At 47.7% G+C, this 12616-nt stretch overlaps 1 protein-coding gene across 6 annotated transcripts in view; it reads right to left on the bottom strand.

Annotated features, from left to right (window-relative positions):
• Positions 1-12616, bottom strand: part of TANC2 (tetratricopeptide repeat, ankyrin repeat and coiled-coil containing 2) — a 675729-nt gene that overhangs the window by 348151 nt on the left and 314962 nt on the right. The window lies entirely within an intron of this gene.

Below are 12616 nucleotides of genomic sequence, written 5' to 3'. Positions count from 1 at the left end.
TCAGTACATGTAGCAAACACAAGCTGAAAGCAGAAACAAGGAACTAGTAATTAAATGCATCATACTCTGAGAGTTACTTTAGCCTAGCTGTACAGAATGTTAAAGACCATAAGAACATATACAAATATAGCAAGTGCATGGTACAATCCAAAAGCCATTAGTCCTTACCCAGGCAAAACTTCTAATGTCTTTAAGAAGAGTTTTAAAGCGTTAAAACTTCTTAAATAGGAGGTTTACATCAGTAAGAACTTCAGGGCTGGGCCAATAGCTTTGAGTGTACAGAAAGGTAAAACTTATGAGTGAAATAAAAGTATAGTATTATATTAAAATATGTAAAAGATTTTTATAGATAAATCAACTGAACTTTGTGACAACCTGCTCAGTGATTGTATGCAAAAATGCTTCTTTCTTTTGAATGTTCCTGCTGATTCTGGTTTGAGAGAGACCCTACACTTCAACTGGGGCATATCAATACAATGAGTATGAGAACGTCTAAAACCCAAAGCTTTGTTTCTTGGCTAGGAAGAGCAATGATCCTGGGACAGCTGTCCACAAAGGCCAGTTTCCTAAAGCAAGTTACAGCAGCTTGGCAGCCCTTGTAACTCATGTCATCTGCTTCTGGCCCCAGGGCCATTATAGCAGCTGGGTGGCACCAGGGTGCAGGGGAACTCCAGCCATGTCACTTTCTCTGGTCATGTTTCTATTCTGGGTGAGGTGTCAAGGAAAGGGTGTCATAGGAACTATTCTAGCAGCTCTACAACTTTCAAGAATCCCACTCCATGGGGTTATCCTCCTGGGATTCACTACGCGGAGTTTAGAGCTGCTTCGTGCCATTGGAGTGGCACAAAGCAGCACTAATACAACTGAGGATGGGGTGGCTATACCTACATTTTTAGTTCATAACATAAAATTCTTATTGGAAAATTCCTTCCCTTGGTTTTTGAAAATTATTGTGCATGAAGACAGAATGAAAATCACCAACAGCCCCCTGGCTACAAGCCCAGATTGACAACCTCTAAATCATGGAAGTTTCAAATGAGTGCTTTCATTCAGAGTATGAAAACACAGTTCAAGATGAAGACTTGGTTAACTGAATTTTTTATAAAGGGCTCTACAGAAATATCACAGTAGATGGAAAAAAACAGAGAAAATCTGTATCTGTGAAAAAGGGCATGCATTATTAAAATATCAAAAGGTACACACTTACTTTTTTTACTTTTATGATCTATACTCTATCACGTAGAGCATTCAAATAAAATTTAAAAATCTTATTAAAATTATTTTAAAAACTAGGTTAAAAGGATAGGTAAAATATTTGGTGCCATGAAATTGGTTTTTAAGTAGTAAAGTTATTTGGAATATCAGATAGTACCTCTTTATGCATTGCCTCTCCACAACCATTTAGGTAACAGTGATACTAGTCAGTTTGATTATACTTGAATTAAACACTTTTGAACAACAAAGTAAGCTAAAAGAGCTGTGTTAAGCATACATTTTCACTGGCTAGCATAGAAAAACATCATAAATTATCTTTAAAATGCCTTTCACAATAATTTAGAAGCTTAAAGAGCTCCATGTTCCCCAAATACCCTAGTGTATGTCTGAAAAACATAGCAGTTTCAAAGATACTGAAAATCTAATTAATCTAAAATCTAATCTAATTCCACATATAAGGGCTAAATTGTTCTTAAAGGCCACTCACTGTTCTGAGGGAGGGCTGTCCTGCAGAAGCAGCACACACATGCAGTGTGCACTCTGGTGTGAAGTTTAGTAGGGAATGAAGGGAGATAGCTGGTGTACCATGATCCCACGCTCACCTCAACCCTTCCTTTTTTGCACATTTGAGCAGGGCCAGCCACAATTTCTTAATGCCCTTTATAAAAACAATGTAATTAGAATGTAGGAGACAGAGATGCTTAAACTACCAGATAAGTACCCAATGAAATTACTATCAATAAAGCAACCAGTTACCAATACTGGTATCACAATTATCTGGCCTTCCAATTTCCCTTAAGCAGTGTCTTCACAAACCAGCAGAAACCTCCACTAACATAGGATTTATTTAATGTATACCAAGACAAATCACATCCTGTGCATCTTTACCTTATTAAAGCAAACAACAGAGGATGACAGAGAGGAAAAGATGAAGAGGCTCAAAGTTTAAAACTTTACACATCATGTACTGTTATCTAGGATGGATTCCTACCAAAGTTGTGCAGTGCTACAATTCTGAGAACTCACTTACCTCATTTGTTCTATTTTATTGTCTTGAGACCTTTAACATGTTTCCTGCACCTTCTTATGTGTCCCTGACTGTACTTTTTGAAAAAGTTCCTGTTTTCCTTTGGACATAATTTTGTACTGTACAGCGGTAGTCACGAGTATCAGTTAAGTCCCAGTTTGTTGTATTTAACACGGTATCCCCCAGTGCTCTCAAAGGGTTAATAAAACTAACATGCCATTGTTGTAGACCCATCATTGCTGCAGTCGCTCTGTATGTAGTGATGTGTCTCTTTGGACAGGAAGTGTGATTGGTTTCCTTCCTCCCGCTCTTGAAGTCTAACGGCCAATCTGCATCTAATTACAATGGGATCATATTAATCCCAAACTGCTGTTTCCATTTTAACAAAGGCAACAATAATTTTCCATCAAACAAAATGAAGCAGTAATAGTAGAGCTCACTATCTCGCCTTTAGTCAGGCAGTAAACAACCTGCTGGTTGGAAGTCTGAAGCCTTTTGCCTTAATCAATCAGTATCCTTTCCTGGCTACCATATTTTCATCCACTTTTCAACATCACACCCAAACTGTAGAACTGAGATGGTTTTCATATTCTTTTTCTTTTAAAATAAATATATTGTAGCCCTTTGCCCAGGGGAGGAATTTTTGAGGCCTGGAGGAGATTTATGCAACACAGAGTCAGGTATCAACTTTGTCTGTTTTGTTTATTTACGAAATGTACCATTTCCTCAAACAGAGGTAGCAACTAACTGCACACAGGCAACTTTTCCTCTTGAAGAAACCTCAGGTAAGGGCTGCTGCCCCATCTTAGAACGGGTCTGTGTGTCTCACTCTCCAGGACTCTCTCATACCCAAATGCTTGAAACACTCTATAAGAAGCCCCCAATGTTATACTCCTGAGAAACCCCTAGTCCAAGGCTCCTCTCCAACCCTATGGTCTGGAAAAGGCAGGACCCTCCTTTTGTACAATTACTCTGCAATACAAAAAAAGCTCAGAAAGGTCTAATTGCCCAGACAACGAAGAATGCTTGAACACACTCAATAACCCTAACAACTTTCTCAGGACATTTACTGCAATATTTTAAAGTATCCACTTTGTGACACAACAGTTCAAAATGATATGTACAGAACTCCAGGTTGCAGCCCTGCAAATATCAGTAACAGGGCAAGCAGGCAAGCAAAAGATCCTGCCACAACTCTGCGGGAAAGCAGTTGTACAGGAATTTCTGCTAACATGTAACATTCAGCAATAAATTGTTGAATCCATCTACAAATAGTTTGGGAAGATGCAATATGACCCATGCGATTTTTAGCATAAAACATGAATAATACATATGGATTTATGAAAACTTTTAGCTCCATTTCAATAATATGGAAGAGCTCTTCCTGAATCCGAAGTATGTAAAACAGATGCCCGCTTATTAGTAAATGGTCTTGGAAAAACTACTGTTAAATTAATTATCTGATTGATGAGAAATTCAGAAATCACTTTTGGCAAAAACCTGGGATCATGTCTAAGAACAATGTTATCTTTATGAAAAACCATAAATGGTGGATTGGCCATCAAGGTATTTAATTTACTCACACTTCTGGTTGATGTTATGGCAATAACAAATGCCGCCGTAAGAGATAAATAACACAAAGAACCCTCAGCCAGGGGTTCACAAGGTGGTTTTGTGAGTGTAGATAATGCATCTGAAGTTATCATAACTGATGGTGAAGGTGGCTTGAACTGGATGCCTCTGAGGATATTTTCAATGACTGAGCACCATGTCAACGAGTTCAGAATGTCTCGAGCTAGGGCAACATTTGAATACTGTCCAGATTTATCCTGCAGACTTGAGAAATCCAATACTGCACTGGCCTCTTTTTCAGACTCACAAATGGACTCTCATAAGTAATAACTGCCATGAGACCCAAAAGAAATTAACTTTATGAATGACATATTTGAATGTTTAAAATATATTGCACCATTTTTAAAAATCTGCCCTCAGGTAGAAAGGCTTTCCCTGCTACTGAGTCCAGTTGGACAGAGAGTAGACTTTTTGACATTCAGAAGTAGCGCTAGGGCTGAAAAAAAAGGTGGTTATATAAGAGATGTGACTTAATAGGTCTTCATGAACAGCATCCTTCAACAACCAATCATCCAAAAATGATGAACTAAAATACTCTGCTTTCTCAAATGAGCTGCTACCGCAGAGAGGCACTTTGTAAATACTCTTGTTGCTGTGGACAGGTCAATGTAATACGCTTCTATTTGCTGATAAAATGGGCTAACGTGTCTCCAAATAGAGGAAGGGAAGGATCCTTGTTAATTGGCTCTCAATATGTGATCCTCACATCAAATCTAAGGACTGCTGGTCAACAAAGATGACATGGAAGGAGTATCTTGTTTAGATTTAGGCTCGATCTGAAAGATCTCTTCTTGTGTTGGTTCTGGAAAGATAAAGGGTGCTGGTGTTGTAGCTCATGCCTTTGACTTGATGAGAAATAAAATGAGGAAGATTGTGGATAATAATATCTCTGATAATGGAAAGGAGTAGAAGATCATCTCCCAGTAGAAGAAATCAAACTAAAAAATTGGGTTCTTTGAGCTTGTCTCTTTGAGCTTTCCCAGTAACTCATCCATCTTTTCACTGAAAAGCCCACGACCTTCACCTTAATACTAGTATCCAAAGCCAGAGAAAAAGAGCAAAGCCAAGCATGTTTCCTCAGAGTAACTGAAGAAGACAATCCTTTAGCAGAAGAGTCTCAGGCATCAAACAAAGCTCTGAGAGCATGCATTGCCACATTCTGACCTTCCATTAGGATCGCATTTGCTAATCTCCTGTTATCATCCAGCAAATCCTGCACAAACAATATTGTCTTTTCCCAGAGGCGGAATTCATAGCGAGCCATAATTGCTTAACAGTTTGCTACTCTAATACTTAGGGAAAAGACAGTTACATTTTCCGTAACTGGTGTTCTTTGAGATGTGTTGCTCATGTCTATTCCACAATAGGTGTCCGTGCTCGCCACGTGCACCGGTGCCGGAAGTTTTTCCCCTAGCAGTACCTATAGGGGGGAGCACCCCCCACCCTCGCGGCGCCTGCCTGGCGCGGTATAAGGGGGAGCTGCGTTCCCCCCACCCTCAGTTCCTTCTTGCCAGACAACTCCGACAGAGGGGAAGGAGGGTGGGATGTGGAATAGACATGAGCAACGTATCTCAAAGAACACCAGTTACAGAAAAGGTAACTGTCTCTTCTTCGAGTGATTGCTCACGTGTATTCCACAATAGGTGATTCCAAGCTACATCTCCTGGAGGTGGGTAGCAGTTCACAAGTTCTTAGGACGGAGTACCGCCCTGCCGAACCTGGCATCATCCCTGGCCTGGGAGACGATCGCATACTGCAAGGTGAACGTGTGAACCAAAGGCCACGTGGCGACCCTACAAATGTCCTGGATGGGCACATGGGCCACAAAGGCAGCCGATGAGGCCTGCGTCCAAGTCGAGTGCGCCCTCACAATGGGCGGCGGGGGAACCCTCGCCAGCTCATAACAGGAACGGATGCATGAAGTGATCCGCTTAGAAAGTCGCTGAGTGGAAATCAGCTGACCCTTCGTGTGCTCAGTCGAGGCGACGAACAGTTGCGAAGACTTTCGGAACAGCTTGGTCCGCTCAAGGTAGAAAGCCAGAGCTCGCCTCACGTCAAGCGTGTGGAGCTAACGTTCCGCACTGGTCATGTGAGGCTTGGGGCAGAGGACTGGCAGAAAAATGTCCTGACCCACGTGGTAGGCGGAGACCACCTTCGGGATGAATGCGGGGTGTGGGCGGAGCTGGACCTTGTCCTTATGAAAAACCATATATGGCGGTTCGGAGGTTAGGGCCCTGAGCTCCGAGACCCACCTGGCCGACGTGATAGCTACCAGGAAGGCCACATTCCATGAGAGGTGAGACCAGGAACACGTGGCCAGTGGTTCAAACGGGGCCCCCATGAGATGAGCCAGCACCAGGTTTAGGTCCCACTGAGGAACCAGGGACTTGGAATATGGGTAGATACGGTCCAAACCCTTAAGGAACCGCCAGTCCCTGGGCCCTCAGGTGGAGGAGGTAATCAAGGATAAGCTGGATCGGGGCAGCCGTCAGGGAAACACCCTGGACTGCCGCCCACCTCGAAAACCGAGACCACTTTGCCACATAGAAGCGGCGACTGGAGTTAGAGAAGGATGCGCTGAACCTGTTCCGAGCGCGTCCTTTCCTCGCCACCTAGCCACTGAGCAGCCACGCCGTGAGGTGAATCGTTGCTAGGTTAGGATAGAGGAGGTGGCCCTGGTCCTGACAGAGACTGCCAGCCTCGAGAGGATCCCGTACCAATGCTGCCAGGGCCCCGCCAGGGCAACAAGGAGGACGCTGGCTTTGTCAGTCTTTATTTTCTCCAGGGCCCTACTGATCAGAGGGAATGGGGGAAAGGCATAGAGGAGCTGGCCTGACAAGGACAGGGTAAAGGCATCAGAGATAGTGCCCCTCCCTAGGCCACCCCTGGAGCAGAGCCGGGGGCATCATCGGTTCTGCTGGGTTGCAAATAGGTCCATCTGGGGAGTACCCCACCTTTGGAAGAGCTGGTAAGCCACTTCCTGGTGTAGAGACCACTCGTGCTGAGAAGAAAATCCCTGCTCAAGCAATCCGCCCTTCTGGGCGCCTGGCAGGTGGAAGGCTTTTAGGTAGATGCCGTGGGCTATACAGAAGTCCCACAGACTGAGGGCTTTGTGGCAGAGGGCAGAGGATAGGGCTCCGCCTTGCCTGTATATAGAACATCGAGGTCGTGTTGTCCATGAGGACCCTGACTACCTTGCCTTCCAGGTGCGAGCAGAAGGCCATATACGCCAGTCGCACCGCCCTGAGTTCCTTGACGTTTATATGAAGGAGTAGGTCTTGTAGAGACCACAGGCCTTGGGTCTGAAAGTTCCCCACATGGGCCCTCCAACCCAGGTCTGACGCGTTGGACACCAGCTACAGCGACGGGGCCCTGTCCCTGAACGGGACCCCTTGGAGCATGCTGTTTGGGACAGACAACCACCGCAGGGAGGTGATCACCAAGTTCGGCATGGTGAGGACTTTGCCCATTCTGTCCGCAGCCTGGGAAAACTGCGAGCTGGAGGGGCCTCATTCTGAGTCTGGCATGACGGACCACATATGTGCATGCAGACACGTGACCCAGCAGTTGCAGGCAACCCCTGGCTGTTGTCACCAGGAACCTTCTGACGGAGTCTATGAGCCCTTTCAGGGTCTCGAACCTATCTGGTGGGAGAGGGGCCCTGGCCAACGTTGCATCCAGTAGTGCCCCGATAAACTCTATGCGTTGGACAGGGATTAACGTGGACTTGGTACTGTTTATCAACAGGCCCAGGGTAGTACATGTGGACAGAAGGAGCGCGACATGATCCCTCACCTGCGACTGGGAGGTGCCTTTGACTAGCCAGTCATCCAGATATGGGAATATTTGGACCCCTGCCACCTGAGGTAGGCTGCTACCACGGCCATACACTTTGTAAAGACCCTGGGGGCAGTGGACAGACCAAACGGTAGGATCGTGAATTGATAGTGACTCTGTCCCACCACGAAACGGAGGAAGCGTCTGTACCCCATGAATATGTGGATGTGGAAGTACACATCTTGTAGGTCAAGGGCAGCGTACCAGTCCCTGGGATCCACGGAGGGGATGATGGAGACCAGGGAAACCACGCGGAACTTGAGTTTCACCATGTAGTGGTTCAGGCCTTGCAGGTCCATGATGGGCCTGAGCCCCCCTTTCCATGGTGAGCTGCGACCATTCCAGGAGTAAAGCACACAACCAACTGGAGAAAAGGAGCTTTATTGGGGGTAGGTCCCTGCTGAGAACTGGCAGGGTACCCCCGAGCATCCCGTCAAAAGCGCCTTTTGCCCTCCTGCTTGCCCTTAGAAGACCCAGGCTGGGGGGGCAGGCCGGGATTGCCGTTGTGGGCACTTTCTATAGTCCCACTGCTTTTTGTGGGCGGCCTCATACTTCGGGAGGGAGGCCTGGGAGGGAGCCTGCTGCGGCTTGGACTTGGGTTTTGTCGGAGGAGGGACATAGAGGCCCAAGATCTGGAGGGTCGTGCAGGAGTCTTTCATGCCACGCAGCCATGTGTGTTTCCGCAGCAAACAGAGAAAGGGAGATCCTGCATTTACGACTGTGCTTCGCTGGAGAGCCCAGAGAGCAGAAGCCATGACGCCCGTCTCATGGACACCGCCAAGGCCATGGACCATGTGGCCATGTCCACTGCATCCAAAGCGGCCTGCAGGGATGCCCTTGCAGCCACTGTCCCTTCCTCTACGAGCGCCTTAAACTCCTTATCGCTATCCCGGAGGCAGTCCTCAAACCTGGGGAGGGACTCCCAGAGGTTAAACTCGTAGTGACCCAGGAGAGCCTGATGGTTTGCTACTCATAGCTTGACGACGAATAAACTTTTCTCCCGAAAGTATCCAGCCTCCGAGAGTCTTTGTTCTTGGGGGTCGGGGCTGGTTGCGTCTGCCACTCCCTGTGGTTGACCAACTCGACCACCAAGGAATTGGGCGCCGGGTGGGTATACAGATACTCGTGTCCCTTCATGGGTACTTGCGTGCAGCCTTTTTAGAGATGGGAGCCAACGAGGCTTGTGTTTGCCACAGGGCATTTGCAATTCTTGCCACTCCTTCATGGAGCGGCAAGGCCACCCTGCCCAGTGCTGAAGGGGACAGCACATTGAACAGGGAGTCTGAGGGCCCTTCCATCTCCTCAGCCTGGAGGTGGAGGCTCGCTGCCACCCTTTTTAGGAAATCTTGGTGAGCTTGGTAGTCCTCCTGCTGGACGGAGAGGGGCGGGGCCACAATCAGCTCTTCCGGACGGGGCGAAACCAGTGCGGTGCTTTGGGTGTCGTCCGGCACTGGAGGATCCACCACTTGGTCAGACTCCGTGCACAGTACCGAGGACACAGGTCCCACCAACCTTTTTTCTGGCAGTCTAAAGATGGACACCGACGGTGCTTCCGAGGCCCCGGCCACCGAGCGAGCCCCCACCGGGAGCTGCGCTGGAGGCCACGGTGCCCACTGGTACCACCAGGCCGGCAACGATGCTTGGTGCCACTGTGCTTGCTGCGGCACCGGCAGGGCCGGCTTTTCGAGCTGGCTAGGTTGGCCTGTAAATGGGTGGCTGCGAGGGGAGGCCGGGCTGGCATATGATCCACTGCTGCCTCTGGACCGGGAGTATCAGCGGTGCTGAGACCTACATCGGCCACGGGATTGCGATCTCAAAGCAGAGGAGTGGCACCGACGGTAGTAGCTGCTCCGCGAATGGCCTCGACGGGCGGACCTGCGTCGGTGAGACGCCAGCGATTGACGCCCGGGGCTACCATGCCGTGGCGGAGACTTGGCATGCCGCGACCGACTGCGGTATGTCCTGCAAGACGAGGATGGTTGGCGACGTCTGCCATGGTCCTGTCGATATTGACTTTGCGAAGACGAGTGGTGCCAGGAGTCCCAGTCGGACGGCACCCATCCGGACAGTCTGGCCAGTGTTGAGGGCGATCCCACCTGGACTGAGCCCTAAACGGTTGCTGGGCAGTGAGCGGTGGTCAGGAACATACCCTCAACCAAGACCGAGACCGGGCCAGTGGCGATGCGGTGATCCCAGCGGCGGCTTGCCTCTGGAGCGTGAGGCCGACATCGGTGGAACTCTGGGCACCGGCATGGACATGATGTCCCTGGCTGCCTGGAGGGCTTCGGATGTAGATGACATCCAGAGAGGCTTGCTCCAAAGGGGCCGGGCTACTCCGCTCAACATGAGCTAGAGGCCAAGGCCCTGATGGGGATTGAGGACTACCCGACATGGGCCTAGCCTCTGTCCCAGATTTCCCTCAGTGCCATTGCGAAGAGGAAGTCTTTCCGGTCCTCTTGGCGTGCCCTGTGGACAGGGAGCGATGTCGACTGCACGATGGTACTGGAGGGTCTCCGTGTACCGACGCCGCAGTGCTGGGTACCAGTTCGGAGCAGCATGCCGGGGTCGGGGCCAGCACCGACTCCATCAGGATGGCCCGGAGCCTAATGTCCCTTTCTTTTTCAGTCCAGGGCTTGAAAGACTTACAGATCTTGCACCTTTCTCTGATATGGGTTTCTCCCAAGCAACGCAGACAATGTGCATGCGGGTCGCTCCTTGGCATAGAGCGCCACAAGAGCAGCACAACTTAAAGCCTGGGGCGCAGAGCATGCCCCGGCCCGGGCTCAATGACTAACTAAACTAACTGAATTAGCTAACTGACTTCAGGTACTACTGAACAAACGAAGAGTTCTGGGGACAAGCTGCAGCAAAGCTGGAGCTGAGCAGTTCCGACGCACCTTCACTGGCGGCAAGAAGGAACTGAGGGTGGGGGGAGCACAGCCCTCCTTATACCGCGCAAGGCAGGCGCCGTGGGGGGGGGACGCTCCACCCTACGGGTACTGCTAGGGGAAAAACTTCCGGCACCAGTGTACGTGGCGAGCACGCACACCTATTGTGGAATACACATGAGCAATCACTCGAAGAAGAATCAATATTCTTTCCCTTCCCTATCAGCAGGATTGCAATGTGCTTGTTCAGACCTCAATCTGCTACTGGCAGTACCCACCAGTAGTGGACTAGGTACACAGCCTGTGTGAAAATATGAAAACTGCTCCAAGGGTATCTGATGTAATTTGTTTGCCTTCTTGGAAACAGGCTGGCCAGTGGCAGGCATGGACCAAACAGTCTTAGGATCCAGCAGACCACTGAGAATTAGTTATGATAACCTACTATTGGAAATAGCCCCAACAATGTTGAACACTGGATGGAAGGATTCCTCCATGGCTACTGAAGATAAGTGCAATATGGACGCCATGCGATCCACCAGGTCATGGAACTGCAGAGCATCCTCACAGCAACCTCTGTACCAGAGGACTGGAGGATAACTATGTAACACAGATTTTTTTAAAAAGACTCCAGAAGTGATCCTGGCAATTACAGGCCGGTAAGCCTAACTTCAGTACCAGACAAACAGGTTGAAACTGTAGTGAAGAACAGAATTATCAGACACAGATGAACACAATATATCGAGGAAGAGTCAACATGGCTTTTTTAAATGGAAATCATGGCTCACCAATCTACCAGAATTCTTTGAGGATGTCAACAAGCATGTGGACAAGGGTGATCCAGTTGAGACAGTGTGATTGGACTTTCAGAAAGCCTTTGACAAGGTCCCTCACCAAAGACTCTTCAGCAAACTAAGCAGTCATAGAATAAGAGGGAAAGTCCTCTCATGGATCAATAACTGGGTTAAAAGTGAAGAGACAACGGGTAGGAATAAATGGTCAGTTTCCACATTAGAGAGAGGTAAATAGCAGGATCCCCCAAGGATCTGTATTGGAACCAGTTGTGTTTAATTTATTCATAAATAATCTGGAAAAATGGGGTAAACAGTGAGGTGGCAAAGTTTGCAGACAATACAAAATTACTCAAGAGAGTTAAGTCCACAGCTGTCTGAAAAGAGTTACAAAGGGATCTCACTAAACTGGGTGCCTCAGTGACAAAATGGCTGATGAATTTCAGTCTTGACTGAAACGCCTCATAGGGCCAGCTGAGTAGTTTAGAATGTGGTCTATAACAGACAGACGACTACTGTTAAATTCCTTTTGCCAGTTACACAGAGAATAAGAAACCAGAACAATTATGTACAGTAACATTCAGCACAGGTTATAAATGGGTCTGTGCTATTTGTGTCTTCTGTTTCTTCTTCTACCAGTTATCCCTTTAAAAACCATGGCACAACAAATCCCCTACAAGCAGAAAACAAGTGCATTTTTTGAAGTGACTACCCCCAGGGAAAGGGGAAACGCACAAGAGGTTTCAGCAACCCTAAAAAAATAATCCAGTAAACAAACCACTGCATAGTAATTACCAGACCAGCCTTTGAATACAAGCTAGATCCATCTGCAGCCAATTTGATCTCATGGAAGCAATAATATGCTGCCCCCAGCTCACCTCATCCCAAGGTATTCATGTTTATGTTAAAGGCAAAGAGACCAGGTAATAAAAACAGCAATAAAGTGCCATCAGCCTGACACTGCTACTCCTTTACTTAACTGCAACTGTCCTTAAAGCACAGAGAGTACCTATTTCTTTCTTTAAAGTTCTTTACCTCCTTTTTATCTGACAAAGCAATCATTAGCAGCAGGCAAGCACAAGGGTGGGTCATGTTTCTCAATGCATACTGGGAAATCTGCTGCAAGAACAGACTGCATTAGATATGCCAGGGCTCTATGAAGCTGTTAACAAAGAGCACTCCAACGTAATAGCTTGAGTCAATATTTGTAAAAGTCTGAACTATACAGT

Source organism: Chelonia mydas, chromosome 27 (assembly GCF_015237465.2).
Source record: "Chelonia mydas isolate rCheMyd1 chromosome 27, rCheMyd1.pri.v2, whole genome shotgun sequence".
In the NCBI taxonomy this organism is placed as follows: Eukaryota; Metazoa; Chordata; order Testudines; family Cheloniidae; genus Chelonia; species Chelonia mydas.
The sequence above is the reverse complement of the archived record's forward strand: the minus strand, read 5'-3'. Positions and strand labels throughout refer to the sequence as shown.